The sequence below is a fragment of the Primulina tabacum genome, chromosome 10, assembly GCF_025594145.1.
Source record: "Primulina tabacum isolate GXHZ01 chromosome 10, ASM2559414v2, whole genome shotgun sequence".
In the NCBI taxonomy this organism is placed as follows: Eukaryota; Viridiplantae; Streptophyta; class Magnoliopsida; order Lamiales; family Gesneriaceae; genus Primulina; species Primulina tabacum.
This window is the reverse complement of record NC_134559.1, coordinates 29,973,694-30,000,250: the sequence shown is the minus strand read 5'-3', so window position 1 is coordinate 30,000,250 and position 26,557 is coordinate 29,973,694. Positions and strand designations below refer to the sequence as shown.

The following is a 26,557-nucleotide window of genomic DNA, read 5'->3' as shown; positions in this document are numbered from 1 at the left end:
CGAAAATCGTATGTCAACAAGTAATCAAAAAAAAAAACACGAAAAGGGGTGCAAAACGTGGGACTTCCCAGGGGGTCACCCATCCTAGTACTACTCTCGCCCAACCACGCTTCACTTCGGAGTTCTGATGGGATCCGGTGCATTAGTACTGGTATGATCGCACCCGACATTGAGTGGGATTTTTATTCTTATATCCTTGAGTACGTGTGGAGCGGACGGCGATGGACAACACGCGGCACTGCTCTCGCCCAATCAGAACCATGAAGTTAAGCGTTCTGGCGCGATGGCAGAGCTAGGATGGGTGACCTTCCTGGGAAGTCCTCGTGTCCAACCGTTTACGTAAGTTATGTATACAACAGTCGAAATAATTTTTTTTAATGAGTTAACCGTGTCCGGAGTAACATGCGTCATACCCTTCCGCACAGCACCGGCTCACGACAACAAAAATCGCTAAACGTTCCCAGAAAATTGAAAAAAAATAAGAAGAAGAAAAGAGCAAATGTAAAGTTATTATTATGCTTGGGATACGATAAAATGGAACCGGAATCGAATTTCGAACTTCCTAAGCGGATTTCTCGAGGAAACGGAAGCTTAACAGAAGCGGAAAATCGTAAATTAAAGGGTTTTAGAGAAGGAATTCGGCTGAAATCTCGCCACCCCGTTGCGGAGTAATGATTCGTTCGTTTGCTCGTTTACAATCAAATTAAGCTACAATTTTGTTAAAATCCGGCAGTGCCTGAGCTACGTTGATTTCACATGTCTAACCAGATCACGATTGAGATTCAGATGATTTGAGCCAAAAATCTCCTGTCAACAAGTAATCAAAAATAGAAAAACATGAAAAGGGATGCAACACGAGGACTTCCCATGGGGTCACCCATCCTAGTACTGCTCTCGCTCAAGCACGCTTAACTTCTGAGTTCTTATGGGATCCGGTGCATTAGTGCTGGTATGATCGCACCCGAATTAAGTGGGATGTTTATTCTTATATCCCTCGAGTACGTGTGGAGCGGGCGGCAATGGACAACACGCGGCACTGCTCTCGCCCAACAGAACCATGAAGTTAAGCGTTCCGGCGCGATGGCAGAGCTAGGATGGGTGACCTCCCTTGGAAGTCCTCGTGTCGCGACCGTTTACGTAAATTATGGCTAAAACAGTCGAAATAATTGTTTTTAATGAGTTAACCGTCTCCGGAGTAATCTGCGTCATACCCTTCCGCACAGAACCGGTTCACGACAACAAAAATCGTTAAATGTTCCCAGAAAATAGAAAAAAATAAGAAGAAGAAAATAGCGAATGTAAAGCTATTATTATGCCTGGGATACGATAAAATGAAATCGGAATCGAATTTCGGACTTCCTAAGCGGATTTCTAAAGGAAACGGAAGCTTAACAAAAGCCGAAAATCGCAAATTAGAGGGTCTTAGAGAAGGAATTCGACTAAAATCACGCCAGCTCATTGCGGAGGAATGAATCTCGTTCGTTTGCCCGTTTTCAATCAAATTAGGCTACAATTTTGTCCAAATCCGGCAGTGCCCGAGCTACGTTGATTTCACATGTCTTATCTGGTCCCGATCGAAATTTAGATGATTCGAGCCGAAAATCGTCTGTCAACAAGTAATCAAAAAAAAAACACGAAAAGGGGTGCAAAACGTGGACTTCCCAGGGGGTCACCCATCCTAGTACTACTCTCGCCCAACCACGCTTCACTTCGGAGTTCTGATGGGATCCGGTGCATTAGTACTGGTATGATTGCACCCGACATTGAGTGGGATTTTTATTCTTATATCCTCGAGTACGTGTGGAGCGGACGGCGATGGACAACACGCGGCACTGCTCTCGCCCAATCATAACCATGAAGTTAAGCGTTCTGGCGCGATGGCAGGGCTACGATGGGTGACCTCCCTGGGAAGTTTTCGTGTCGCGACCGTTTAAGTAAATTAAGGCTAAAACAGTAAAAAAAAAATTTTTATTGAGTTAACCGTCTCCGGATTAATCTACGTAATGCCCTTCCGCACAGAACCGGCTTACGACAACAAAAATCGCTAAATGTTCCCAGAAAATAGAAAAAAAAAATAAGAAGAAGAAAATAGCAAATGTAAAGCTATTATTATGCCAGAGAGACGATAAAATGGAACCGGAATCGAATTTTGAACTTCCTAAGCGGATTTCTCGAGGAAACGAAATCTTAACAGAAGCGGAAAATCGCAAATTAGAGGGTCATAGAGAAAGAATTCGGCTAAAATCTCGCCAGCTCGTTGCGGAGTAATGAGTCTCGTTCGTTTGCCCGTTTACAATGAAATTAGGCTACAATTTTGTCCAAATCCCGCAGTGACCGAGCTACTGTTATTTCCTTTGTCTTATCTGGTCTCGATCGAGATTCAGATGATTTGAGCCGAAAATCGTCTGTCAACAAGTAATCAATCAAAAATAGAAAAACACAAAAAAGAGGTGCAACACAAGGACTTCCCAGGGGGTCACCCATCCTATTACTACACTCGCCCAACCACGCTTCACTTCGGAGTTCTGATGGGATCCGGTGCATTAGTACTGGTATGATCGCACCCGACATTGAGTGGGATTTTTATTCTTATATCCTCGAGTACGTGTGGAGCGGACGGCGATGGACAACACGCGGCACTGCTCTCGCCCAATCAGAACCATGAAGTTAAGCGTTCTGGCGCGATGGCAGAGCTAGGATGGGTGACCTTCCTGGGAAGTCCTCGTGTCCAACCGTTTACGTAAGTTATGTATACAACAGTCGAAATAATTTTTTTTAATGAGTTAACCGTCTCCGGAGTAACATGCGTCATACCCTTCCGCACAGCACCGGCTCACGACAACAAAAATCGCTAAACGTTCCCAGAAAATAGAAAAAAAATAAGAAGAAGAAAAGAGCAAATGTAAAGTTATTATTATGCTTGGGATACGATAAAATGGAACCGGAATCGAATTTCGAACTTCCTAAGAGGATTTCTTGAGGAAACGGAAGCTTAACAGAAGCGGAAAATCGTAAATTAGAGGGTTTTAGAGAAGGAATTCGGCTGAAATCTCGCCACCCCGTTGCGGAGTAATGATTCGTTCGTTTGCCCGTTTACAATCAAATTAAGCTACAATTTTGTTAAAATCCGGCAGTGCCCGAGCTACGTTGATTTCACATGTCTAACCAGATCCCGATCGAGATTCAGATGATTTGAGCCAAAAATCTCCTGTCAACAAGTAATCAAAAATAGAAAAACATGAAAAGGGATGCAACACGAGGACTTCCCATGGGGTCACCCATCCTAGTACTGCTCTCGCCCAAGCACGCTTAATTTCTGAGTTCTTATGGGATCCGGTGCATTAGTGCTGGTATGATCGCACCCGAATTGAGTGGGATGTTTATTCTTATATCCCTCGAGTACGTGTGGAGCGGGCGGCAATGGACAACACGCGGCACTGCTCTCGCCCAACAGAACCATGAAGTTAAGCGTTCCGGCGCGATGGCAGAGCTAGGATGGGTGACCTCCCTTGGAAGTCCTCGTGTCGCGACCGTTTACGTAAATTATGGCTAAAACAGTCGAAATAATTGTTTTTAATGAGTTAACCGTCTCCGGAGTAATCTGCGTCATACCCTTCCGCACAGAACCGGTTCACGACAACAAAAATCGTTAAATGTTCCCAGAAAATAGAAAAAAATAAGAAGAAGAAAATAGCGAATGTAAAGCTATTATTATGCCTGGGATACGATAAAATGAAACCGAAATCGAATTTCGGACTTCCTAAGCGGATTTCTAAAGGAAACGGAAGCTTAACAAAAGCCGAAAATCGCAAATTAGAGGATCTTAGAGAAGGAATTCGACTAAAATCACGCCAGCTCATTGCGGAGGAATGAATCTCGTTCGTTTGCCCGTTTTCAATCAAATTAGGCTACAATTTTGTCCAAATCCGGCAGTGCCCGAGCTACGTTGATTTCACATGTCTTATCTGGTCCCGATCGAAATTCAGATGATTTGAGCCGAAAATCGTCTGTCAACAAGTAATAAAAAAAAAACACGAAAAGGGGTGCAAAACGTGGACTTCCCAGGGGGTCACCCATCCTAGTACTACTCTCGCCCAACCACGCTTCACTTCGGAGTTCTGATGGGATCCGGTGCATTAGTGCTGGTATGATCGCACCCGACATTGAGTGGGATTTTTATTCTTATATCCTCGAGTACGTGTGGAGCGGACGGCGATGGACAACACGCGGCACTGCTCTCGCCCAATCATAACCATGAAGTTAAGCGTTCTGGCGCGATGGCAGGGCTACGATGGGTGACCTCCCTGGGAAGTCCTTATTTCGCGACCGTTTAAGTAAATTATGGATACAATAGTCGAAATAATTGTTTTTAATGAGTTAACCATCTCCGAAGTAATCTGCGTCATACTCTTCCGCACAGAACCGGCTCACGACACTAAAAATCGCTAAATGTTCCCAGAAAACAGAAATAAAATAAGAAGAAGAAAATAGCGAATGTAAAGCTATTATTATGCCTGGGATACGATAAAATGGAACCGGAATCGAATTTCAAACTTCCTAAGCGGATTTCTCGAGGAAACGGAAGCTTAACAGAATCGGAAAATCGCAAATTAGAGGGATTTAGAGAAAGAATACGGCTAAAATCTCGCCACCTCGTTGCGGAGTAATAATTCGTTCGTTTTCCCGTTTACAATCAAATTAAGCTACAATTTTGTCCAAATCTGGCAGTGCCCGAGCTACGTTGATTTCACATGTTTTATCTGATCCCGATCGAGATTCAGATGATTTGAGCCGAAAATCGTCTGTCAACAAGTAATCAAAAATAGAAAAACATGAAAAGGGTGCAACACGAGGACTTCCCATGGGGTCATCCATCCTAGTACTGCTCTCGTCCCAGCACGCTTAACTTCGGAGTTCTGATGGGATCCGGTGCATTAGTGCTAGTATGATCGCACCCGACATTGAGGGGGATGTTTATTCTTATATCCCCCGAGTACGTGTGGAGCGGGCGACGATGGACAACACGCGGCACTGCTCTCGCCCAATAAGAACCATGAAGTTAAGTGTTCTGGCGTGATGGCAGAGCTAGGATTGGTGACCTCCCCGGGAAATCCTCGTGTCTCGATCGTTTACGTAAATTATGGATAAAACAGTCGAAATAATGGTTTTTAATGAGTTAACCGTCTCCGGAGTAATCTGCGTCATACCCTTCCGCACAGAACCGGCTCACGACAACAAAAATCGTTAAATGTTCCCATAAAATAGAAAAAAATGAGGAAGAAGAAAATAGCAAATGTAAAGCTATTATTATGCCTGGGATACGTTAAAATGAAACCGGAATCGAATTTCGGACTTCCTAAGAGGATTTCTCGAGGAAACGGAAGCTTAACAGAAGCGGAAAATCGCAAATTAGAGGATCTTAGAGAAGGAATTCGACTAAAATCACGCCAGCTCATTGCGGAGGAATGAATCTCGTTCGTTTGCCCGTTTTCAATCAAATTAGGCTACAATTTTGTCCAAATCCGGCAGTGCCCGAGCTACGTTGATTTCACATGTCTTATCTGGTCCCGATCGAAATTCAGATGATTTGAGCCGAAAATCGTCTGTCAACAAGTAATCAAAAAAAAAACACGAAAAGGGGTGCAAAACTTGGACTTCCCAGGGGGTCACCCATCCTAGTACTACTCTCGCCCAACCACGCTTCACTTCGGAGTTCTGATGGGATCCGGTGCATTAGTACTGGTATGATTGCACCCGACATTGAGTGGGATTTTTATTCTTATATCCTCGAGTACGTATGGAGCGGACGGCGATGGACAACACGCGGCACTGCTCTCGCCCAATCATAACCATGAAGTTAAGCGATCTGGCGCGATGGCAGAGCTAGGATGGGTGACCTTCCTGGGAAGTCCTCGTGTCCGACCGTTTACGTAAGTTATGTAAACAACAGTCGAAATAATTTTTTTTAATGAGTTAACCGTCTCCGGAGTAACATGCGTCATACCCTTCCGCACAGCACCGGCTCACGACAACAAAAATCGCTAAACTTTCCCAGAAAATAGAAAAAAAATAAGAAGAAAAGAAAGAGCAAATGTAAAGCTATTATTATGCTTGGTATACGATAAAATGGAACCGGAATCGAATTTCGAACTTCCTAAGGGGATTTATCGAGGAAACAGAAGCTTAACAGAAGCGGAAAATCGCAAATTAGAGGGTTTTAGAGAAGGAATTCGGCTGAAATCTCGCCACCCCGTTGCGGAGTAATGATTCGTTCGTTTGCCCGTATACAATCAAATTAAGCTACAATTTTGTTCAAATACGGCAGTGCCCGAGCTACGTTGATTTCACATGTCTAACCTGATCCCGATCGAGATTCAGATGATTTGAGCCAAAAATCTCCTGTCAACAAGTAATCAAAAATAGAAAAACATGAAAAGGGATGCAACACGGGGACTTCCCATGGGGTCACCCATCCTAGTACTGGTCTCGCCCAAGCACGCTTAACTTCTTAGTTCTTATGGGATCCGGTGCATTAGTGCTGGTATGATCGCACCCGACATTGAGTGGGATGTTTATTCTTATATCCCTCGAGTACGTGTGGAGCGGGCGGCGATGGACAACACGCGGCACTGCTCTCGCCCAACAGAACCATGAAGTTAAGCGTTCCGGCGCGATGGCAGAGCTAGGATGGGTGACCTCCTTTAGAAGTCCTCGTGTCGCGACCGTTTACGTAAATTATGGCTAAAACAGTCGAAATAATTGTTTTTAATGAGTTAACCGTCTCCGGAGTAATCTGCGTCATACCCTTCCGCACAGAACCGGTTCACGACAACAAAAATCGTTAAATGTTCCCAGAAAATAGAAGAAAATAAGAAGAAGAAAATAGCGAATGTAAAGCTATTATTATGCCTGTGATACGATAAAATGAAACCGGAATCGAATTTCGGACTTCCTAAGCGGATTTCTAGAGGAAACGGAAGCTTAACAAAAGCCGAAAATCGCAAATTAGAGGGTCTTAGAGATGAAATTCGGCTAAAATCTCGCCAGCTCATTGCGCAGCAATGAGTCTTGTCTGTTTGCCCGTTTACCATCAAATTAGGTAACAATTTTGTCCAAATCCGGCATTGCCCGAGCTACGTTGATTTCACATGTCTCATCTAGTCCCGATCGAGATTAAGAAGATTTGAGCCGAAAATCGTCTGTCAACAAGTAATCAAAAATAGAAAAACACGAAAAGGGGTGTAACACGAGGACTTCCCAGGGGGTCACCCATCCCAGTATTGCTCTCGCCCAAGCACCCTTAACTTCGGAGTTCTGATGGGATCCGGTTCATTACTACTGGTATGATCGCACCCGAAATTGAGTGGGATGTTTATTATTATATCCCTCGAGTACGTGTGGAGCGGGCGGCGATGGACAACACGCGGCACTGCTCTCGCCCAATCAGAACCATGAAGTTAAGCGTTCTGGCGCGATTGCAGGGCTACGATGGGTGACCTACCTGGGAAGTTTTCGTGTCGCGACCGTTTAAGTAAATTAAGGCTAAAACTGTAAAAAAAAAAAATTTTATTGAGTTAACCGTCTCCGGATTAATCTACGTAATGCCCTTCCGCACAGAACCGGCTTACGACAACAAAAATCGCTAAATGTTCCCGGAAAATAGAAAAAAAAAATAAGAAAAAGAAAATAGCAAATGTAAAGCTATTATTATGCCAGAGAGACGATAAAATGGAACCGAAATCGAATTTCGAACTTCCTAAGAGGATTTCTCGAGGAAACGGAATCTTAACAGAAGCGAAAAATCGCAAATTAGAGGGTCTTAGAGAAGGAATTCGGCTAAAATATCGCCAGCTCATTGCGTAGAATGAGTCTCGTTCTTTGGCCCGTTTACAATCAAATTAACCTACAATTTTGTCCAAATCGGGCAGTGCTCGAGCTGTTGATTTCACATGTCTTATCTGTTCTCGAAAAAGATTCAGATTATTAGAGCCGAAAATCGTCTGTCAACAAGTAATCAACAAAAGAAAAACACTAAAAAGGGTGCAACACGAGGACTTCCTAGTGGGTCACCCATCCTAGTATAGCTTTCGCCCAAGCACGCTTAACTTCATAGTTCTGATGGGATCCGGTGAATTAGTGATGGTATGATTGCACCCGACATTGAGAGGGATGTTTATTCTTATATCCCTCGAGGTACTGATCTCGCCCAATCAGAACCATGAAGTTAAGCGTTATTGCGCGATGTCAGAGCTATGATGGGCGACCTCCTTGGGAAGTACTCGTGTCGTGACCGTTTACGTAAATTATAGAGAAAACAGTCGAAATAATTGTTTTTAATGAGTTAACCGTCTCCGGAATTATCTGCGTCATACCCTTCCGCACAGAACCGGCTCACAACAACAAAAATTGCTAAATGTTCCCAGAAAATATAAAAAAAATTAAGAAGAAGAAAATAGCGAATGTAAAACTATTATTATGCCTGGGATACGAAAAAATGGAACCGGAATCGAATTTCGAACTTCCTAAGCGGATTTTTCGAGGAAACGGAAGCTTAATAGAAGCAGAAAATCGCAAATTAGAGGGTCTTAGAGAAGAAATTCAGCTAAAATCTCGCCACCTCGTTGCGGAGTAATGAGTCTCGTTCGTTTGCCCGTTTACAATCAAATTAGGCTACAATTTTGTTCAAATCCGGCAGTGCCCGAGCTACGTTGATTTCACATGTCTTATCTGATCTCGATCGAGATTCATATGATTTGAGCCGAAAATCGCATGTCAACAAGTAATCAAATATAGAAAAACACGAAAAGGGGTGCAACACTAGGACTTCCCAGGGGGTCAACCATCCTAGTACTGCTCTCGCCCAAGCACGCTTAACTTCGGAGTTCTGATGGGATCCGATGCATTAGTGCTTGTATGATCGCACCCGAATTGAGTGGAATGTTTATTCTTATATCCCTCGAGTACGTGTGGAGAAAGCGGCGATGGGCAAAACGCGGCACTGCTCTTACCCAATCAGAACCATAAAGTTAAGCGTTCTGGCGCGATGGCAGAGCTAGGATGTGTGACCTCCCTGGGAAGTCCTTATGTCGCGATCGTTTACGTACATTATGGATAAAACAGTCGAAATAATTGTTTTTAATTAGGTAACCTTCTACGGAGTAATCTACGTAATACCCTTCCTCTAAGAACAGGCTCACGACAACAAAAATCGCCAAATGTTCCCAGAAAATACGAAAAAAATAAGAAGAAGAAAATAGGGAATGTAAAGCTATTATTATGCTTGGGATACGATAAAATGGAACCATAATCGAATTTCGAACTTCCTAAGCGGATTTCTCGAGGAAACGGAAGCTTAACAGAAGCGGAAAATCGCAAATTAGAGGGTCTTAGAGAAGGAATTCGGCTAAAATCTCGCCAGCTCATTGCGTAGAATGAGTCTCGTTCTTTTGCCCGTTTACAATCAAATTAACCTACAATTTTGTCCAAATCGGGCAGTGCCCGAGCTGCGTTGATTTCACATGTCTTATCTGGTCCCGAAAAAGATTCAGATTATTTGAGCCGAAAATCGTCTGTCAACAAGTAATCAATAAAAGAAAAACACTAAAAAGGGTGCAACATGAGGACTTCCCAGGGGGTCACCCATTCTAGTATAGCTCTCGCCCAAGCACGCTTAACTTCGGAGTTCTGATGGTATCCGGTGAATTAGTGATGGTATGATCGCACCAGACATTGAGAGGGATGTTTATTCTTATATCCCTCGAGGTACTGATCTCGCCCAATCAGAACCATGAAGTTAAGCGTTCTTGCGCGATGTCAGAGCTAGGATGGGTGACTTCCTTGGGAAGTACTCGTGTCGTGACCGTTTACGTAAATTATAGAGAAAACAGTCGAAATAATTGTTTTTAATGAGTTAACCGTCTACGGAATAATCTACGTCATACTCTTCCGCACAGAACCGGCTCACAACAACAAAAATTGCTAAATGTTCCCAGAAAATAGAAAAATAATTAAGAAGAAGAAAATAGCGAATAGAAAGTTATTAATATTCCTAGGATACGATAAAATGGAACCTGAATCGAATTTCGGACTTCCTAAGCGGATTTCTCGATGAAACGGTAGATTAACAGAAGCAGAAAATCGCAAATTAGAGGGTATTAGAGAAGGAATTCAGCTAAAATCTCGCCAGCTCATTGCGGAATAATGAGTCTCATTCGTTTGCCCGTTTACAATCAAGTTAGGTTACAATTTTGTCCAAATCCGGCAGTGCCCGAGCTACGTTGATTTCACGTCTTATCTGGTCCCGATCGAGATTCTGATGATTTGAGCCGAAAATCGTCTGTCAACAAGTAATCAAAAATAGAAAAACACGAAAAGAGGTGCAACACGAGGACTTCCTAGGGAGTCACCCATCCTAGTACTGGTCTCGCCCAAGCACGCTTAACTTCGGAGTTCTGATGGGATTCGGTGCATTAGTGCTTGTATGATCACACCCGACATTGAGTGGGATTTTTATTCTTATATGCCTAGCGTACGTGTGGAGCGGGCGGCGATGGACAACACGCGGCACTGCTCTCGCCCAACCAGAACCTTGAAGTTAAGCGTTCTGGCGCGAAGGCAGAGTAATGAGTCTCGTTCGTTTGCCCGTTTACAATCAAATTAGGCTACAATTTTTCCCAATCCGGCAGTGCCCGAGCGACGTTGATTTCACATGTCTTATCTGGTCCCAATCGAGATTCAGATGATTTGAGCCGAAAATCGTCTGTCAACAAGTAATCAAAAATAGAAAAACACGAAAAGAGGTGCAACACGAGGACTTCCCAGGGGGTCACCCACCCTAGTACTGCTCTCGCCCAAGCACGCTTTACTTCGGAGTTTTGATGGGATCCGGTGCATTAGTGCTGGTATGATCGCACCTGACATTGAGTGGGATGTTAATTCTTATATCCCTCGAGTACGTGTGGAGCGGGAGGCGATGGACAACATGCCGAGCTAGGATGGGTGACCTCTGTAGGAAGTCCTCGTGTCGCGACCGTTTACGTAAATTATGGCTAAAACAGTAGAAATAATTGTTTTTAATGAGTTAACCGTCTCCGGAATAATCTGTGTCATACCCTTCCGCACAGAACCGGCTCACGACAACAAAAATCGTTAAATGTTCCCAGAAAATAGAAAAAAAAATAATAATAAGAAAATAGCGAATGTAAAGCTATTATTATGCCTGAGATACGATAAAATGGAACCGAAATCGAATCTCGGATTACCTAAATAGATTTCTCGAGGAAACGGAAGCTTAACAAAAGCGGAAAATCGCAAATTAGAGGGTTTTAGAGAAGGAATTCGGCTAAAATCTCGCCAGCTCATTGCGGAGTAATAAGTCTCGTTTGTTTTCCCGTTTACAATCAAATTAGGCTACAATTTTGTCCAAATCCGGCAGTGCCCGAGCTACGTTGATTTCACATGTCTTATCAGGTCCCGATCGAGATTCAGATGAGTTGAGCTGAAAATCGTCTGTCAACAAGTAATTAAAAATAGAAAAACACGAGAAGGGATGCAACACGAGGACTTCCAAAGGGGTCACCCATCCTAGTACTGCTCTCGCACAAGTACACTTTACTTCGGAGTTCTGATGGGATTCGGTGCATTAGTGCTGGTATGATCGCACCTGATATTGAGTGGGATGTTTATTCTTATATCCCTCGAGTACGTGTGGAGCGGGCGGCAATGGACAATACGCGGCACTGCTCTCGCCCAATCAGAACCAAGAAGTTAAGCGTTCTGGCGCGATGGTAGAGCTAGGATGGGTGACATCCCAGGAAAGTCCTTGTGTCGCGACGATTTACGTAAATTATGGCTAAAACAGTTGAAATAATTGTTTTTAATGAGTTAACCGTCTGCAGAGTAATCTGTGTCATATCCTTCTGCCCAGAACCGACTCACGACAACAAAAATCTCTAGATGTTCCCAGAAAATAGGAAAAAAATAAGAAGAAAATAGCGAATGTAAAGCTATTATTAATCCTGAGATACGATAAAGTGGAATTGGAATCGAATTTCGAACTTCCTAAGCGGATCTCTCGAGGAAACGAAAGCTTAACAGAAGCATTATATCGCAAATTAGAGGGTCTTAGAGAAGGTATTCGGCTAAAATATCGCCATCTCATTGCGGAGTAATGAGTCTCGTTCGTTTGCCCGTTTACAATCAAATTAGCCTACAATTTTGTCCAAATCCGGCAGTGCCCGAGCTACGTTGATTTCACATGTCTTATCTGGTCTCGATCGAGATTCAGATTATTTGAGCCGAAAATCATCTGTCAACAAGTAATCAAAAATAGAAAAACACGAAAAGGGGAGCAACACGAGGACTTAGTGCTGGTATGATCGCGCCCCACATTGAGTGGATTTTTATTCTTATATGCCTCGCGTACGTGTGGAGCAGGCGGCGATGGACAACACGCGGCACTGCTCTCGCCCAAATGAGCCATGAAGTTAAGCATTCTGGCGCGATGGCAGAGCTAGGATGGGTGACCTCCCTGGGAAGACCTCGTGTCGCGACCGTTTACATAAATTATGGATAAAACATTCGAAATAATTGTTTTTAATGAGTTAATCGTCTCCGGAGTAATCTGGGTCATACCCTTCCGCACAGAACCGGCTCACGACAACAAACATCTCTAAATGTTCCCAGAAAATAGGAAAAAAATAAGAAGAAGAAAATAGCGAATGTAAAGGTTTTATTATGCCTGGGATACGATAAAGTGGAACCGAAATCGAATTTCGAACTTGCTAAGCGGATTTCTCGACGAAACGGAAGTTAACAGAAGCGGAAAATCGCAAATTAGAGGGCCTTAGAGAAGGAATTCGGCTAAAATCTCGCCTGCTCATTGCAGAGTAAAGAGTCTCGTTCGTTTTCCCGTTTACAATCAAATTAGGCTACAATTTTGTCCAAATCCGGCAGTGTCCGACCTACGTTGATTTCACATGTCTTTTCTGGTCCCGATCGAGATTCAGATTATTTGAGCCGAAAATCGTCTGTCAACAAGTAATCAAAAATAGAAAAACACGAAAAGGGGTGCAACACGAGGAGTTCCCTGGGGGTCACCTATCCTAGTACTGGTCTCGCCCAAGCACGCTTAACTTCGGAGTTCTGATGGGATCCGGTGCATTAGTGCTGGTATGATCGCACCCCACATTAAGTGGGATTTTTATTCTTATATGCCTCGCGTACGTGTGGAGCGGGCGGAGATGGACAACACGCGGCACTGCTCTCGCCCAATCAGAACCATGAAGTTAAGCGTTCTGGCGCGATGACAGAGCTAGGATGGGTGATCTCCCTGGGAAGACCTCGTGTCGCGACCGTTTACATAAATTATGGATAAAACATTCGAAATAATTGTTTTTAATGAGTTAACCGTCTCCGGAGTAATCTGCGTCATACCCTTCCGCACAGAACCGGCTCACGACAACAAAAATCGCTAAGTATTCCCAGAAAACAGAAAAAAATAAGAAGAGGAAAATAGCGAATGTAAAGCTATTATTATGCCTGGGATAAAATAAAATGGAACCGGAATCAATTTCGGACTTCCTAAGCGGATTTCTCGAGGAAACGAAAGCTTAACAGAAGCGGAAAATCGCAAATTAGAGGGTCTTAAAGAAGGAATTTGGCTAAAATCTCGCAAGCTCATTGCGGAGTAATGAGTCTCATTCGTTTGCCCGTTTACAATTAAATTAGTCTACAATTTTGTCCAAATCTGGTAGTGCCCGAGCTACGTTGATTTCACATGTTTTATCTAGTCCTGATCGAGATTCAGATGATTTGAGCCGAAAATCGTCTGTCACCAAGTAATCAAAAATAGAAAAACACGAAAAGGGGTACAACACGAGGACTTCTCAGGGGGTCACCCATCCTAGCACTGCTCTCGCCTAAGCAGGCTTAACTTCGGAGTTCTGATGGAATCCCGTGCATTAGTGCTGGTATGATCGCATCCGACATTGAGTGGGATGTTTATTCTTATATCCCTCGAGTACGTGTGGAGCGGGAGGCGATGGACAACACGCGGCACTGCTCTCGCCCAATCAGAACCATGAAGTTAAGCGTTCTTGCGCGATGGCCGAGCTCGGATGGGTGACCCTTGTGGGAAGTCCTCGTGTCGCGACCGTTTACGTAAATTATGGCTAAAATAGTAAAAATAATTGTTTTTAATGAGTTAACCGTCTCCGGAGTAATCTGCGTCATACCCTTCCGCACAGAACCGGCTCACGACAACAAAAATCGTTAAATGTTCCCAGAAAATAGAAAAAAAAATAAGAATAAGATAATAGCGAATATAAAGCTATTATTATGCCTGGGATACGAGAAAATGGAACCGAAATCGAATCTCGGACTACCTAAACGGATTTCTCGAGGAAAGGGGTGCAACACGAGGATTTCCCAGGGGGTCAACCATCCTAATACTGCTCTCGCCCAAGCACGCTTAAATTCGGAGTTCTGATGGGATCCAGTGCATTAGTGCTGGTATGATCGCACCCGACATTGAGTATGATGTTTATTCTTATATCATTCGATTATGTGTGGAGCGGGCGGCGATAGACAACACGCGGCACTGCTCTCGTCCAATCAGAACCATGAAGTTAAGCGTTCTAACGCGATGGCAGAGCTAGGATGGGTGACCGCCCTTGGAAGTCCTCGTGTCGCGACCGTTTACGTAAATTATGGATAAAACAGTCGACATAATTGTTTTTAATGAGTTAACCGTCTCCGGAGTAATCTGGGTCATACCATTCGGCACAGAACCGGCTCACGACAACAAAAATCGATAAATGTTCTTAGAAAATAGGAAAAAAATAAGAAGAAGAAAATAGCGAATGTAAAGCTTTTTTTATGCCTGGGATACAATAAAGTGGAACTGAAATCGAATTTCGAACTTCCTAAGCGGATTTCTCGAGGAAACGGAAGCTTAACAGAAGCGGAAAATTGCAAATTAGAGGGTCTTAAAGAAGGAATTTGGCTAAAATCTCGCAAGCTCATTGCGGAGTAATGAGTCTCGTTCGTTTGCCAGTTTACAATCAAATTACTCTACAATTTTGTCCAAATCCGGCAGTGTCCGAGCTACATTGATTTCACATGTTTTATCTAGTCCTGATCGATATTCAGATGATTTGAGCTGAAAATTGTCTGTCACCAAGTAATCAAAAATAGAAAAACACGAAAAAAGGTACAACACGAGGACTTCTCATGGGGTCACCAATCCTATCACTGCTCTCGCCCAAGCACGCTTAACTACGGAGTTTTGATGGGATCCCGTGCATTAGTGCTTGTATGATCGCACCCGATATTGAGTTGGATGTTTAATCTTATACCCTTCGAGTATTTGTGGAGCAGGCAGCGATGGACAACACGTGGCACTGCTCTCGCCCAATCAGAACCATGAAGTTAAGCGTTCTGGCGCGATGGCAGAGCTAGGATGGGTGACCTCCCTGGGAAATCCTCGTGTCGCGACCGTTTACGTAAATTATGGATAAAACATTCAAAATAATTGTTTTTAATGAGTTAATCGTCTCTGGAGTAATCTGGGTCATACCCTTCCGCACAGAACCGGCTCACGACAACAAAAATCTCTAAATGTTCCCAGAAAATAGGAAAAAAATAAGAAGAAGAAAATAGCGAATGTAAAGCTTTTATTATGCCTGGGATACGATAAAGTGGAACCGAAATCGAATTTCAAACTTACTAAGCGGATTTATCGAAGAAACGGAAGCTTAACAGAAGCGTAAAATCGCAAATTAGAGGGTCTTAGAGAAAGAATTCGGCTAAAATCTCGCCAGCTCATTGCGGAGTAATAATTCTCGTTCGTTTGCCCGTTTACAATCAAATTAGGCTACATTTTTGTCCAAATCCGACCGTGTCCGAGCTACGTTTATTTCACATCTATTATCTGGTCCCGATCGAGATTCAGATGATTTGAGCCGAAAATCGTCTGTGAACAAGTAATCAAGAATAGAAAAAGACGAAAAGGGGTGCAACACGAGGACTTCCCAGGTGGTCACCCATCCTAGTACTGCTCTCGTTCAAGCACGCTTAGCTTCAAAGTTCTGATGGGATCCGGTGCATTAGTGCTGGTATGATCGCACCCGACATTGATTGGATGTTTATTCTTATATCCCAAGAGCACGTGTGGAGAAGGCGACGATTGACAACACGCGGCACTGCTCTCGCCCAATCAGAACCATGAAGTTAAGCGTTCTGGGGCGATGGCAGAGCTAGGATAGGTAACCTCCCTAAGAAGTACTCGTGTCACGACCGTTTACGTAAATTATGGATAAAACAGTCGAAATAATTGTTTTTAATGAGTAAGCTGTATCCGGAGTAATCTACGTAATACCCTTCTGCACAAAACCGGCTCACGACAACAAAAATCGCTAAGTATTCCCAGAAAATGGAAAAAAAAATAAGAAGAAGAAAATAGCGAATGTAAAACTATTATTATGCCTGTGATAAGATAAAATGGAACCGGAATCAAATTTCGGACTTCCTAATCGGATTTCTCGAGGAAACGGAAGATTAACAGAAGCGAAAATCGCAAATTAGAGGGTTTTAGAGAAGAAATTCGGCTAAAATCTCGCAAGCTCATTGCGGAGTAATGATTCTCGTTCGTTTGGCAACAATTTTGTCCAAATCCGGCAGTGCTCGAGCTACGTTGATTTCACATGTCTCATCTGGTCCCGATCAAGATTCAGATGATTTGAGCCGAAAATCGTCTGTCAACAAGTAATCAAAAATAGAAAAACACGAAAAGGGGTGCAACACGAGGACTTCCCAAGGGGTCACCCATCCTAGTACTGCTCTCGCCCATTCACGCTTAACTTCGGAGTTCTGATGGGATCCAGTGCATTAGTGCTGGTATGATCGCACTTGATATTGAGTGGGATGTTTATTCTTATATCCTTCGAGTATGTGTGGAGCGGGCGGCGATGGACAACACGCGGCACTGCTCTCGTCCAATCAGAACCATGAAGTTAAGCGTTCTGGCACGATGGCAGAGCTAGAATGGGTGACCTCCCTTGGAAGTCCTCGTGTCGCTATCGTTTACGTAAATTATGGATAAAACAGTCGACATAATTGTTTTTAATGAGTTAACCGTCTCCGTAGTAATCTGGGTCATACCATTCGGCACAGAACCGGCTCACGACAACAAAAATCGATAAATGTTCCCAGAAAATAGGAAAAAAATAAGAAGAAGAAAATAACGAATGTAATGCTTTTATTATGCCTGAGATACGATAAAGTGGAACCGAAATCGAATTTCGAACTTCCTAAGCGGATTTCTTGAGGAAACAGAAGCTTAACAGAAGCGGAAAATCGCAAATTTGAGGGTCATAAAGAAGGAATTTGGCTAAAATCTCGCAAGCTCATTGCGGAGTAATGAGTCTCGTTCGTTTTGTTTACAATCAAATTAGTCTACAATTTTGTCCAAATCTGGCAGTGCCCGAGCTACGTTGATTTCACATGTTTTATCTAGTCCTGATCATGATTCAGATGATTTGAGCCGAAAATCGTCTGTCACCAAGTAATCAAAAATAGAAAAATACGAAAAGGATGTTAAATACGAAAAAGGGTACAACACGAGGACTTCTCAGGGGGTCACCCATCCTAGCACTGCTCTCGCCCAAGCACGCTTAACTTCGGAGTTCTGATGGGATCTTGTGCATTAGTGCTGGTATGATCGCACCTGATATTGAGTTGGATGTTTATTCTTATATCCTTCGAGTATGTGCGGAGCGGGCGGCCATGGACAACACGCGGCACTGCTCTCGCCCAATCAGAACCATGAAGTTAAGCGTTCTGGCGCGATGGCAGAGCTAGGATGGATGACCTCCCTGGAAAGTCCTCATGTCGCGACCGTTTACGTAAATTATGGATAAAACATTCAAAATAATTATTTTTAACGAGTTGATCGTCTTTGGAGTAATCTGGGTCATACCCTTCCGCACAGAACCGGCTCACGACAACAAAAATCGCTAAATGTTCCCAAAAATAGGAAAAAAATAAGAAGAAGAAAATAGCGAATGTAAAGCTTTTATTATGCCTGGGATACGATAAAGTGGAACCGAAATTGAATTTCGAACTTACTAAGCGGATTACTCGAGGAAACGGAAGCTTAACAGAAGCGGAAAATCGCAAATTAGAGGGTCTTAGAGAAGGAATTCGGCTAAAATCTAGCCAGCTCATTGCGGAGTAATGAGTCTTGTTCGTTTGCCCGTTTACAATCAAATTAGGCTACAATTTTGTCCAAATCCGGCAGTGCCCGAGCTACGTTGATTTATCATGTCTTATCTGGTCCCGATCGAGATTCAGATGATTTGAGCCGAAAATCGTCTGTCAACAAGTAATCAAAAATAGAAAAACACGAAAATGGGTGCAACACGAGGACTTCCCAAGTGGTCACCCATCCTTGTACTGCTCTCGCCCAAGCACGCTTAACTTCGGAATTATGGTGGGATCCGGTGCATTAGTGCTGGTATGATCGCTCATGATATTGAGTGGGATGTTTATTCTTATATCCCTTAAGTACGTGTGGAGCGGGCGCCGATGGACAACACGCGGCGCTGCTCTCGCCCAATAAGAACCATGAAGTTAAGCGTTCTGGCGCGATGGCAGTGCGAGGATGGGTGACCTCCCTGAGAAGACCTCGTGTCGCGACCGTTTACGTAAATTATGGATAAAACAGTCGAAATAATTGTTTTTAATGAGTTAACCATCTCCGGAGTAATCTGCGTCATACCCTTCCGCACAGAACCGGCTCACAACAACAAAAATCGCTAAATTTTCCCAAAAAATAGGAAAAAAAGAAGAAGAAGGAAATAGCGAATGTAAAGCTATTATTATGCCTGGGATATGATAAAATGGAACCGGAATCGAATTTCGAACTTCCTAAGCGGATTTCTCGAGGAAACGAAAGCTTAAGAGAAGCGGTAAATCGCAAATTAGAGGGTCTTAGACAAGAAATTCGGCTAAAATCTCGTCTGCTCATTGCGTAGTAATGAGTCTTATTCGTTTGCCCGTTTACAATCAAATTAGCCTACAGTTTTGTCCAAATCCGGCAGTGCCCGAGCTACGTTGATTTCACATGTCATATCTGGTCCCGATCGAGATTCAGATGATTTGAGCCGAAAATCTTCTGTCAACAAATAATCAAAAATAGAAAAACACGAAAAAGGGTGCAACACGAGGACTTCCCAGGGGGTCACCCACCCTATTACTGCTCTCGCCCATGCACGCTTAACTTCAGAGTTCTGATGGGATCCGGTGCATTAGTGCTGGTATGATAGCACCCGACATTGAGTGGGATGTTTATTCTTATATCCCACGAGTATGTGTGGAGCGAGCGGCGATGGACAACACGCGGCACTGCTCTCGCCCAATCATAACCATGAAGTTAAGCGTTCTGGCGCGATGGTAGAGCTAGGATAGGTGACCTCCCTGGGAAGAGCTCTTGATGCGGCCGTTTACGTAAATGAGTTATCCGTCTCCGGAGTAATCTGCGTCATACCCTTCCGCACAGAACCGGCTCACGACAACAAAAATCGATAAATGTACTCAAAAAATAGAAAAAAAAAATAAGAAGAAGGAAATAGCGAATGTAAAGCTATTATTATGCCTGGGATACGTTAAAATGGAACGGGATTTCTCGAGGAAACGAAAGCTCAACAGAAGCGGAAAATCGCAAATAGATGGTCTTAGAGATGGAATTCGGCTAAAATCTCACCAGCTCATTGCGTAGTAAGGAGTCTCGTTCGTTTGCCCGTTTACAATCAAATTAGCCTACAATTTTGTCCAAATCCGGCAGTGCCCGAGCTACATTGATTTCAGTCGAAATAATTTTTTTTAATGAGTTAACCGTCTCTGGGGTAATCTGCGTCATACCTTTCCGCACAGAACCGGCTCACGACAACAAAAATCGATAATTGTTCCCAGAAAATAGAAAAAAAATAAGAAGAAGGAAATAACGAATGTAAAGCTATTATTATGCCTCGGATACGATAAAATGGAACAGGAATCGAATTTCGAACTTCCTAAGCGGATTTCTCGAGAAAACGAAAGCTTAACAGAAGCGGTAAATCGCAAATTAGAGGGTCTTAGAGAAGGAATTCGACTAAAATCTCGTCAGCTCATTGCGTAGTAATGAGTCTCGTCCGTTTGCCCGTTTACAATCAAATTGGCCTACAATTTTGTCCAAATCCGGCAGTGCCCGAGCTACTTTCATTTCACATGTCTTATCTGGTCTCGATCGAGATTCAGATGATTTGAGCCGAAAATCGTCTGTCAACAAGTAATCAAAAATAGAAAAACACGAAAAGGGGTGCAACACTAGGACTTCCCAGGGGGTCACCCATCCTAGTACTGCTCTCGCCCAAACACGCTTAACTTCGAAGTTCTGATGGGATCCGATGCATTATTGCTGGTATGATCGCACCGGACATTGAGTGGGATGTTTATTCTTATATCCCTCGAGTACGTTTGGAGCGGGCGGCGATGAACAACACGCGGCACTGCTCTCGCCCAATCATAACCATGAAGTTAAGCGTCCTAGCGCGATGGCAGAGCGAGGATGGGTGACCACCCTGAGAAGGCCTCGTGTCGTGACCGTTTACGTAAATTATGGATAAAACAGTCGAAATAATTGTTTTTAATGAGTTAACCGTCTCCGGTGTAATCTGCGTCATACCCTTCCGCACAGAACCGGCTCACGACAACAAAAACCGATAAATGTTCCCAGAAAATAGAAAAAAAATAAGAAGAAGGAAATAACGAATGTAAAGCTATTATTATTCTTGGGATACGATAAAATGGAACCAGAATCGAATTTCGAACTTCCTAAGCGGATTTCTCGAGGAAATGAAACCTTAACAGAAGCGGTAAATCGCAAATTAGAGGGTCTTAGAGAAGGAATTCGGCTAAAATCTCGTCAGCTCATTGCATAGTAATGAGCCTCGTCCGTTTGCCCGTTTACAATCAAATTAGCCTACAATTTTGTCCAAATCCGGCAGTGCCCGAGCTACTTTCATTTCACATGTCTTATCTGGTTCGATCGAGATTCAGATGATTTGAGCCGAAAATCGTCTGTCAACAAGTAATCAAAAATAAAAAAAACACGAAAAGGGGTGCAACACGAGGACTTCCCAGGGGGTCACCCATCCTTGTACTACTCTCGCCCGTTTTAACTTCGGAGTTCTGATGGGATCCGGTGCATTAGTGCTTGTATGATCGCACCCGACATTGAGTGGGATGTTTATTCTTATATCCCTCGAGTACGTGTGGAGCGGGCGGCGATGGACAACAAGCGGCACTGCTCTCGCCCAATCATAACCATAAATTTAAGCGTTCTGGCGCGATGGCAGAGCTAGGATGGGTGACCTCCCTGGGAAGACCTCGTGTCGCGACCGTTTACGTAAATTATGAATAAAACAGTCGAAATAATTGTTTTTAATGAGTTATCCGTCTCCGGAGTAACCTGCGTCATACCCTTCCGCACAGAACCGGCTCACGACAACAAAAATCGATAAATGTACTCCGAAAATAGAAAAAAAAAATAAGAAGAAGGAAATAACGAATGTAAAGAAATTGTTATGCCTGGGATACGATAAAATGGAACCGGAATCGAATTTCGAACTTCCTAAGCGGATTTCTCGAGGAAACGAAAACTTAACAGAAGCGGTAAATTGCAAATTAGAGAGTCTTAGAAAAGGAATTCGGCTAAAATCTCGTCATCTCATTGCGTAGTAATGAGTCTTGTCCGTTTTCCCATTTACAATCAAATTAGCCTACAAATTTGTCCAAATCCGGCAGTGCCCGAGCTACTATTTTCATTTCACATGTCTTATCTGGTCCCGATCGAGATTCAGTTGATTGGAGCCTGAAATCGTCTGTCAACAAGTAATCAAAAATAGAAAAACACGAAAAGGGGTGCAACACGAGGACTTCCCAAGGGGTCAACCATCCTAGTACTGCTCTCGCCCAAGCACGCTTAACATCGGAGTTTTGATGGTATCCGGTGCATTAGTGCTGGTATGATCGCAACCGACAATGAGTGGGATGTTTATTCTTGTATCCCTGGAGTACGTGTTGAGCGGGCGACGATGGACAACACGCGGCACTGCTCTCGCCCAATCATAACCATGAAGTTAAGCGTTCTGGCGCGATAACAGAGGTCGGATGGGTGACCTCCCTGAAAAGACCTCGTGTCGCGACCGTTTACGTAAATTATAGATAAAACAGTCGAAATAATTGTTTTTAATGAGTTAACCGTCTCCGGAGTAATCTGCGTCATATCCTTCCGCACAGAACCGGCTCACGACAACAAAAATCGATAAATGTTCCCAGAAAATAGAAAAAAAATAAGAAGAAGGAAATAACGAATGTAAAGCTATTATTATTCTTGGGATACGATAAAATGGAACCAGAATCGAATTTCGAACTTCCTAAGCGGATTTCTCGAGGAAACGAAAGCTTAACAGAAGCGGTAAATCACAAATTAGAGGGTCTTAGAGAAGGAATTCGGCTAAAATCTCGTCAGCTCATTGCGTAGTAATGAGTCTCGTCCGTTTGCACGTTTACAATCAAATTAGCCTACAATTTTGTCCAAATCCGGCAGTGCCCGAGCTACGTTGATTTCACATGTCTTATCTGATCTCGATCGAGATTCATATGATTTGAGCCGAAAATCGCATGTCAACAAGTAATCAAATATAGAAAAACACGAAAAGGGGTGCAACACGAGGACTTCCCAGGGGGTCAACCATCCTAGTACTGTTCTCGCCCAAGCACGCTTAACTTCGGAGTTTTGATGGGATCCGATGCATTAGTGCTGGTATGATCGCAACCGACAATGAGTGGGATGTTTATTCTTGTATCCCTCGAGTATGTGTGGAGCGGGCGGCGATGGACAACACGCGGCACTGCTCTCGCCTAATCATAACCATGAAGTTAAGCGTTCTGGCGCGATGGCAGAGCTAAGATGGGTGACCTCCCTGGGAAGACCTCGTATCGCGACCGTTTACGTAAATTATGGATAAAACAGTCGAAATAATTGTTTTTAATGAGTTATCCGTCTCCGGAGTAACCTGCGTCATACCCTTCCGCACAGAACCGGCTCACGACAACAAAAATCGATAAATGTACTCAGAAAATAGAAAAAAAAAATAAGAAGAAGGAAATAACGAATGTAAAGAAATTCTTATGCCTGGGATACGATAAAATGGAACCGGAATCGAATTTCGAACTTCCTAAGCGGATTTCTCGAGGAAACGAAAGCTTAACAGAAGCGGTAAATTGCAAATTAGAGGGTCTTATAAAAGGAATTCGGCTAAAATCTCGTCAGCTCATTGCGTAGTAATGAGTCTTGTCCGTTTTCCCATTTACAATCAAATTAGCCTACAATTTTGTCATAATCCGGCAGTGCCCGAGCTACTATTTTCATTTCACATGTCTTATCTGGTCCCGATCGAGATTCAGTTGATTGGAGCCTGAAATCGTCTGTCAACAAGTAATCAAAAATAGAAAAACACGAAAAGGGGTGCAACACGAGGACTTCCCAGGGGGTCAACCATCCTAGTACTGCTCTCGCCCAAGCACGCTTAACATCGGAGTTTTGATGGTATCCGGTGCATTAGTGCTGGTATGATCGCAACCGACAATGAGTGGGATGTTTATTCTTGTATCCCTGGAGTACGTGTTGAGCGGGCGACGATGGACAACACGCGGCACTGCTCTCGCCCAATCATAACCATGAAGTTAAGCGTTCTGGCGCGATAACAGAGGTCGGATGGGTGACCTCCCTGAAAAGACCTCGTGTCGCGACCGTTTACGTAAATTATAGATAAAACAGTCAAAATAATTGTTTTAATGAGTTAACCGTCTCCGGAGTAATCTGCGTCATATCCTTCTGCACAGAACCGGCTCACGACAACAAAAATCGATAAATGTTCCCAGAAAATAGAAAAAAAATAAGAAGAAGGAAATAACGAATGTAAAGCTATTATTATTCTTGGGATACGATAAAATGGAACCAGAATCGAATTTCGAACTTCCTAAGCGGATTTCTCGAGGAAACAAAAGCTTAACAGAAGCGGTAAATCACAAATTAGAGGGTCTTAGAGAAGGAATTCGGCTAAAATCTCGTCAGCTCATTGCGTAGTAATGAGTCTCGTCCGTTTGCCCGTTTACAATCAAATTAGCCTACAATTTTGTCCAAATCCGGCAGTGCCCGAGCTACGTTGATTTCACATGTCTTATCTGATCTCGATCGAGATTCATATGATTTGAGCCGAAAATCGCATGTCAACAAGTAATCAAATATAGAAAAACGCGAAAAGGGGTGCAACACGAGGACTTCCCAGGGGGTCAACCATCCTAGTACTGTTCTCGCCCAAGCACGCTTAACTTCGGAGTTTTGATGGGATCCGATGCATTAGTGCTGGTATGATCGCAACCGACAATGAGTGGGATGTTTATTCTTGTATCCCTCGAGTATGTGTGGAGCGGGCGGCGATGGACAACACGCGGCACTGCTCTCGCCTAATCATAACCATGAAGTTAAGCGTCCTAGCGCGATGGCAGAGCTAAGATGGGTGACCTCCCTGGGAAGACCTCGTATCGCGACCGTTTACGTAAATTATGGATAAAACAGTCGAAATAATTGTTTTTAATGAGTTAACCGTCTCCGGAGTAATCTGCGTCATACCCTTCCGCACAGAACCGGCTCACGACAACAAAAATCAATAAATGTTCCCAGAAAATAGAAAAAAAAATAAGAAGAAGTAAATAACGAATGTAAAGCTATTATTATTCTTGGGATACGATAAAATGGAACCAGAATAGAATTTCGAACTTCCTAAGCGGATTTCTCGAGGAAACGAAAGCTTAACAGAAGCGATAAATCGCAAATTAGAGGGTCTTAGAGAAGGAATTCGGCTAAAATCTCGTCAGCTCATTGCGTAGTAATGAGTCTCGTCCGTTTGCCCGTTTACAATCAAATTAGCCTACAATTTTGTCCAAATCCGGCAGTGCCCGAGCTACGTTGATTTCATATGTCTTATCTGATCTCGATCGAGATTCATATGATTTGAGCCGCAAATCGCATGTCAACAAGTAATCAAATATAGAAAAACACGAAAAGGTGTGCAACACTAGGACTTCCCAGGGGGTCAACCATCCTAGTACTGTTCTCGCCCAAGCACGCTTAACTAAGGAGTTTTGATGGGATCCGATTCATTAGTGCTGGTATGATCGCAACCGACAATGAGTGGGATGTTTATTCTTGTATCCCTCGAGTATGTGTGGAGCGGGCGGCGATGGACAACACGCGACACTGCTCTCGCCCAATCATAACCATGAAGTTAAGCATTCTGGCGCGATGGCAGAGCTAGGATGGGTGACCTCCCTGGGAAGACCTCGTGGCGCGACCGTTTACGTAAATTATGAATATAACAGTCGAAATAATTGTTTTTAATGAGTTAACCGTCTCCGGAGTAATCTGCGTCATACCCTTCCGCACAGAACCGGCTCACGACAACAAAAATCGATAAATGTTCCCAGAAAATAGAAAAAAAAAAGAAGAAGGAAATAACGAATGTAAAGCTATTATTATGCTGGGATACGATAAAATGGAACCGGAATCGAATTTCGAACTTCCTAAGCGGATTTCTCGAGGAAACGAAAGCTTAACAGAAGCGGTAAATCGCAAATTAGAGGGTCTTAGAGAAGGAATTCGGCTAAAATCTCGTCAGCTCATTGCGTAGTAATGAGTCTCGTCCGTTTGCCCGTTTACAATCAAATTAGCCTACAATTTTGTCCAAATCCGGCAGTGCCCGAGCTACTTTCATTTCACATGTCTTATCTGGTCCCGATCGAGATTCAGATGATTTGAGCCGAAAATCGTCTGTCAACAAGTAATCAAAATAGAAAAACACGAAAAGGGTGCAACACGAGGACTTCCCAGGGGTCACCCATCCTAGTACTGCTCTCGCCCAAGCACGCTTAACTTCGGAGTTCTGATGGGATCCGGTGCATTAGTGCTGGTATGATCGCACCCGACATTGAGTGGGATGTTTATTCTTATATCCCGAGTACGTGTGGAGCGGGCGGCGATGGACAACACGCGGCACTGCTCTCGCCCAATCATAACCATGAAGTTAAGCGTTCTGGCGCGATGGCAGAGCTAGGATGGGTGACCTCCCTGGGAAGACCTCGTGTCGCGACCGTTTACGTAAATTATGGATAAAACAGTCGAAATAATTGTTTTTAATGAGTTAACCGTCTCCGGAGTAATCTGCGTCATACCCTTCCGCACAGAACCGGCTCACGACAACAAAAATCGATAAATGTTCCCAGAAAATAGAAAAAAATAAGAAGAAGGAAATAACGAATGTAAAGCTATTATTATGCCTGGGATACGATAAAATGGAACCGGAATCGAATTTCGAACTTCCTAAGCGGATTTCTCGAGGAAACGAAAGCTTAACAGAAGCGGTAAATCGCAAATTAGAGGGTCTTAGAGAAGGAA

At 43.5% G+C, this 26,557-nt stretch overlaps 27 non-coding genes and 6 pseudogenes across 27 annotated transcripts; all 33 read right to left on the bottom strand.

Moving 5' to 3' along the window:
* Window positions 1-45: 45 nt before the first annotated feature.
* On the bottom strand, window positions 46-165 carry LOC142516461 (5S ribosomal RNA). The gene has a single exon (XR_012812254.1). It is a non-coding gene; the product is annotated as a 5S ribosomal RNA (ribosomal RNA).
* A 679-nt stretch (window positions 166-844) lies between these two features.
* On the bottom strand, window positions 845-963 carry LOC142515873 (5S ribosomal RNA). The gene has a single exon (XR_012811693.1). It is a non-coding gene; the product is annotated as a 5S ribosomal RNA (ribosomal RNA).
* Window positions 964-1,640: 677 nt separating this feature from the next.
* On the bottom strand, window positions 1,641-1,759 carry LOC142514666 (5S ribosomal RNA). The gene has a single exon (XR_012810550.1). It is a non-coding gene; the product is annotated as a 5S ribosomal RNA (ribosomal RNA).
* Window positions 1,760-2,447: 688 nt separating this feature from the next.
* LOC142506781 (5S ribosomal RNA) lies at window positions 2,448-2,566 on the bottom strand. The gene has a single exon (XR_012805060.1). It is a non-coding gene; the product is annotated as a 5S ribosomal RNA (ribosomal RNA).
* Window positions 2,567-3,245: 679 nt separating this feature from the next.
* On the bottom strand, window positions 3,246-3,364 carry LOC142515718 (5S ribosomal RNA). The gene has a single exon (XR_012811548.1). It is a non-coding gene; the product is annotated as a 5S ribosomal RNA (ribosomal RNA).
* Window positions 3,365-4,040: 676 nt separating this feature from the next.
* Window positions 4,041-4,159, bottom strand: LOC142513775 (5S ribosomal RNA). Its single transcript, XR_012809703.1, has one exon. It is a non-coding gene; the product is annotated as a 5S ribosomal RNA (ribosomal RNA).
* A 679-nt stretch (window positions 4,160-4,838) lies between these two features.
* Window positions 4,839-4,957, bottom strand: LOC142514583 (5S ribosomal RNA). The gene has a single exon (XR_012810471.1). It is a non-coding gene; the product is annotated as a 5S ribosomal RNA (ribosomal RNA).
* A 680-nt stretch (window positions 4,958-5,637) lies between these two features.
* On the bottom strand, window positions 5,638-5,756 carry LOC142516316 (5S ribosomal RNA). The gene has a single exon (XR_012812118.1). It is a non-coding gene; the product is annotated as a 5S ribosomal RNA (ribosomal RNA).
* A 680-nt stretch (window positions 5,757-6,436) lies between these two features.
* LOC142506609 (5S ribosomal RNA) lies at window positions 6,437-6,555 on the bottom strand. The gene has a single exon (XR_012804896.1). It is a non-coding gene; the product is annotated as a 5S ribosomal RNA (ribosomal RNA).
* Window positions 6,556-7,236: 681 nt separating this feature from the next.
* On the bottom strand, window positions 7,237-7,355 carry LOC142507208 (5S ribosomal RNA). Its single transcript, XR_012805470.1, has one exon. It is a non-coding gene; the product is annotated as a 5S ribosomal RNA (ribosomal RNA).
* Window positions 7,356-8,037: 682 nt separating this feature from the next.
* LOC142511837 (5S ribosomal RNA) lies at window positions 8,038-8,156 on the bottom strand (annotated as a pseudogene).
* Window positions 8,157-8,806: 650 nt separating this feature from the next.
* On the bottom strand, window positions 8,807-8,925 carry LOC142516833 (5S ribosomal RNA). The gene has a single exon (XR_012812606.1). It is a non-coding gene; the product is annotated as a 5S ribosomal RNA (ribosomal RNA).
* Window positions 8,926-9,606: 681 nt separating this feature from the next.
* Window positions 9,607-9,725, bottom strand: LOC142511374 (5S ribosomal RNA; annotated as a pseudogene).
* Window positions 9,726-10,373: 648 nt separating this feature from the next.
* On the bottom strand, window positions 10,374-10,492 carry LOC142508423 (5S ribosomal RNA). The gene has a single exon (XR_012806635.1). It is a non-coding gene; the product is annotated as a 5S ribosomal RNA (ribosomal RNA).
* A 304-nt stretch (window positions 10,493-10,796) lies between these two features.
* LOC142513728 (5S ribosomal RNA) lies at window positions 10,797-10,915 on the bottom strand. Its single transcript, XR_012809658.1, has one exon. It is a non-coding gene; the product is annotated as a 5S ribosomal RNA (ribosomal RNA).
* A 630-nt stretch (window positions 10,916-11,545) lies between these two features.
* Window positions 11,546-11,664, bottom strand: LOC142510314 (5S ribosomal RNA). Its single transcript, XR_012808434.1, has one exon. It is a non-coding gene; the product is annotated as a 5S ribosomal RNA (ribosomal RNA).
* A 1,401-nt stretch (window positions 11,665-13,065) lies between these two features.
* Window positions 13,066-13,184, bottom strand: LOC142513778 (5S ribosomal RNA). Its single transcript, XR_012809706.1, has one exon. It is a non-coding gene; the product is annotated as a 5S ribosomal RNA (ribosomal RNA).
* Window positions 13,185-13,865: 681 nt separating this feature from the next.
* LOC142510503 (5S ribosomal RNA) lies at window positions 13,866-13,984 on the bottom strand. Its single transcript, XR_012808610.1, has one exon. It is a non-coding gene; the product is annotated as a 5S ribosomal RNA (ribosomal RNA).
* Window positions 13,985-14,406: 422 nt separating this feature from the next.
* LOC142515961 (5S ribosomal RNA) lies at window positions 14,407-14,525 on the bottom strand. The gene has a single exon (XR_012811780.1). It is a non-coding gene; the product is annotated as a 5S ribosomal RNA (ribosomal RNA).
* Window positions 14,526-15,208: 683 nt separating this feature from the next.
* Window positions 15,209-15,327, bottom strand: LOC142512446 (5S ribosomal RNA; annotated as a pseudogene).
* Window positions 15,328-16,010: 683 nt separating this feature from the next.
* LOC142515828 (5S ribosomal RNA) lies at window positions 16,011-16,129 on the bottom strand. Its single transcript, XR_012811652.1, has one exon. It is a non-coding gene; the product is annotated as a 5S ribosomal RNA (ribosomal RNA).
* A 662-nt stretch (window positions 16,130-16,791) lies between these two features.
* Window positions 16,792-16,910, bottom strand: LOC142516810 (5S ribosomal RNA). The gene has a single exon (XR_012812584.1). It is a non-coding gene; the product is annotated as a 5S ribosomal RNA (ribosomal RNA).
* Window positions 16,911-17,608: 698 nt separating this feature from the next.
* Window positions 17,609-17,727, bottom strand: LOC142507125 (5S ribosomal RNA). The gene has a single exon (XR_012805388.1). It is a non-coding gene; the product is annotated as a 5S ribosomal RNA (ribosomal RNA).
* A 682-nt stretch (window positions 17,728-18,409) lies between these two features.
* On the bottom strand, window positions 18,410-18,528 carry LOC142510606 (5S ribosomal RNA; annotated as a pseudogene).
* Window positions 18,529-19,211: 683 nt separating this feature from the next.
* On the bottom strand, window positions 19,212-19,330 carry LOC142515834 (5S ribosomal RNA). The gene has a single exon (XR_012811657.1). It is a non-coding gene; the product is annotated as a 5S ribosomal RNA (ribosomal RNA).
* A 1,023-nt stretch (window positions 19,331-20,353) lies between these two features.
* On the bottom strand, window positions 20,354-20,472 carry LOC142508281 (5S ribosomal RNA). Its single transcript, XR_012806503.1, has one exon. It is a non-coding gene; the product is annotated as a 5S ribosomal RNA (ribosomal RNA).
* A 683-nt stretch (window positions 20,473-21,155) lies between these two features.
* LOC142511537 (5S ribosomal RNA) lies at window positions 21,156-21,269 on the bottom strand (annotated as a pseudogene).
* Window positions 21,270-21,957: 688 nt separating this feature from the next.
* Window positions 21,958-22,076, bottom strand: LOC142506523 (5S ribosomal RNA). The gene has a single exon (XR_012804812.1). It is a non-coding gene; the product is annotated as a 5S ribosomal RNA (ribosomal RNA).
* A 683-nt stretch (window positions 22,077-22,759) lies between these two features.
* LOC142516662 (5S ribosomal RNA) lies at window positions 22,760-22,878 on the bottom strand. The gene has a single exon (XR_012812445.1). It is a non-coding gene; the product is annotated as a 5S ribosomal RNA (ribosomal RNA).
* Window positions 22,879-23,566: 688 nt separating this feature from the next.
* Window positions 23,567-23,685, bottom strand: LOC142517438 (5S ribosomal RNA). The gene has a single exon (XR_012813184.1). It is a non-coding gene; the product is annotated as a 5S ribosomal RNA (ribosomal RNA).
* A 682-nt stretch (window positions 23,686-24,367) lies between these two features.
* On the bottom strand, window positions 24,368-24,486 carry LOC142516661 (5S ribosomal RNA). Its single transcript, XR_012812444.1, has one exon. It is a non-coding gene; the product is annotated as a 5S ribosomal RNA (ribosomal RNA).
* A 684-nt stretch (window positions 24,487-25,170) lies between these two features.
* LOC142511856 (5S ribosomal RNA) lies at window positions 25,171-25,289 on the bottom strand (annotated as a pseudogene).
* A 679-nt stretch (window positions 25,290-25,968) lies between these two features.
* Window positions 25,969-26,086, bottom strand: LOC142510953 (5S ribosomal RNA). Its single transcript, XR_012808696.1, has one exon. It is a non-coding gene; the product is annotated as a 5S ribosomal RNA (ribosomal RNA).
* Between the last annotated feature and the right edge of the window lie 471 nt (window positions 26,087-26,557).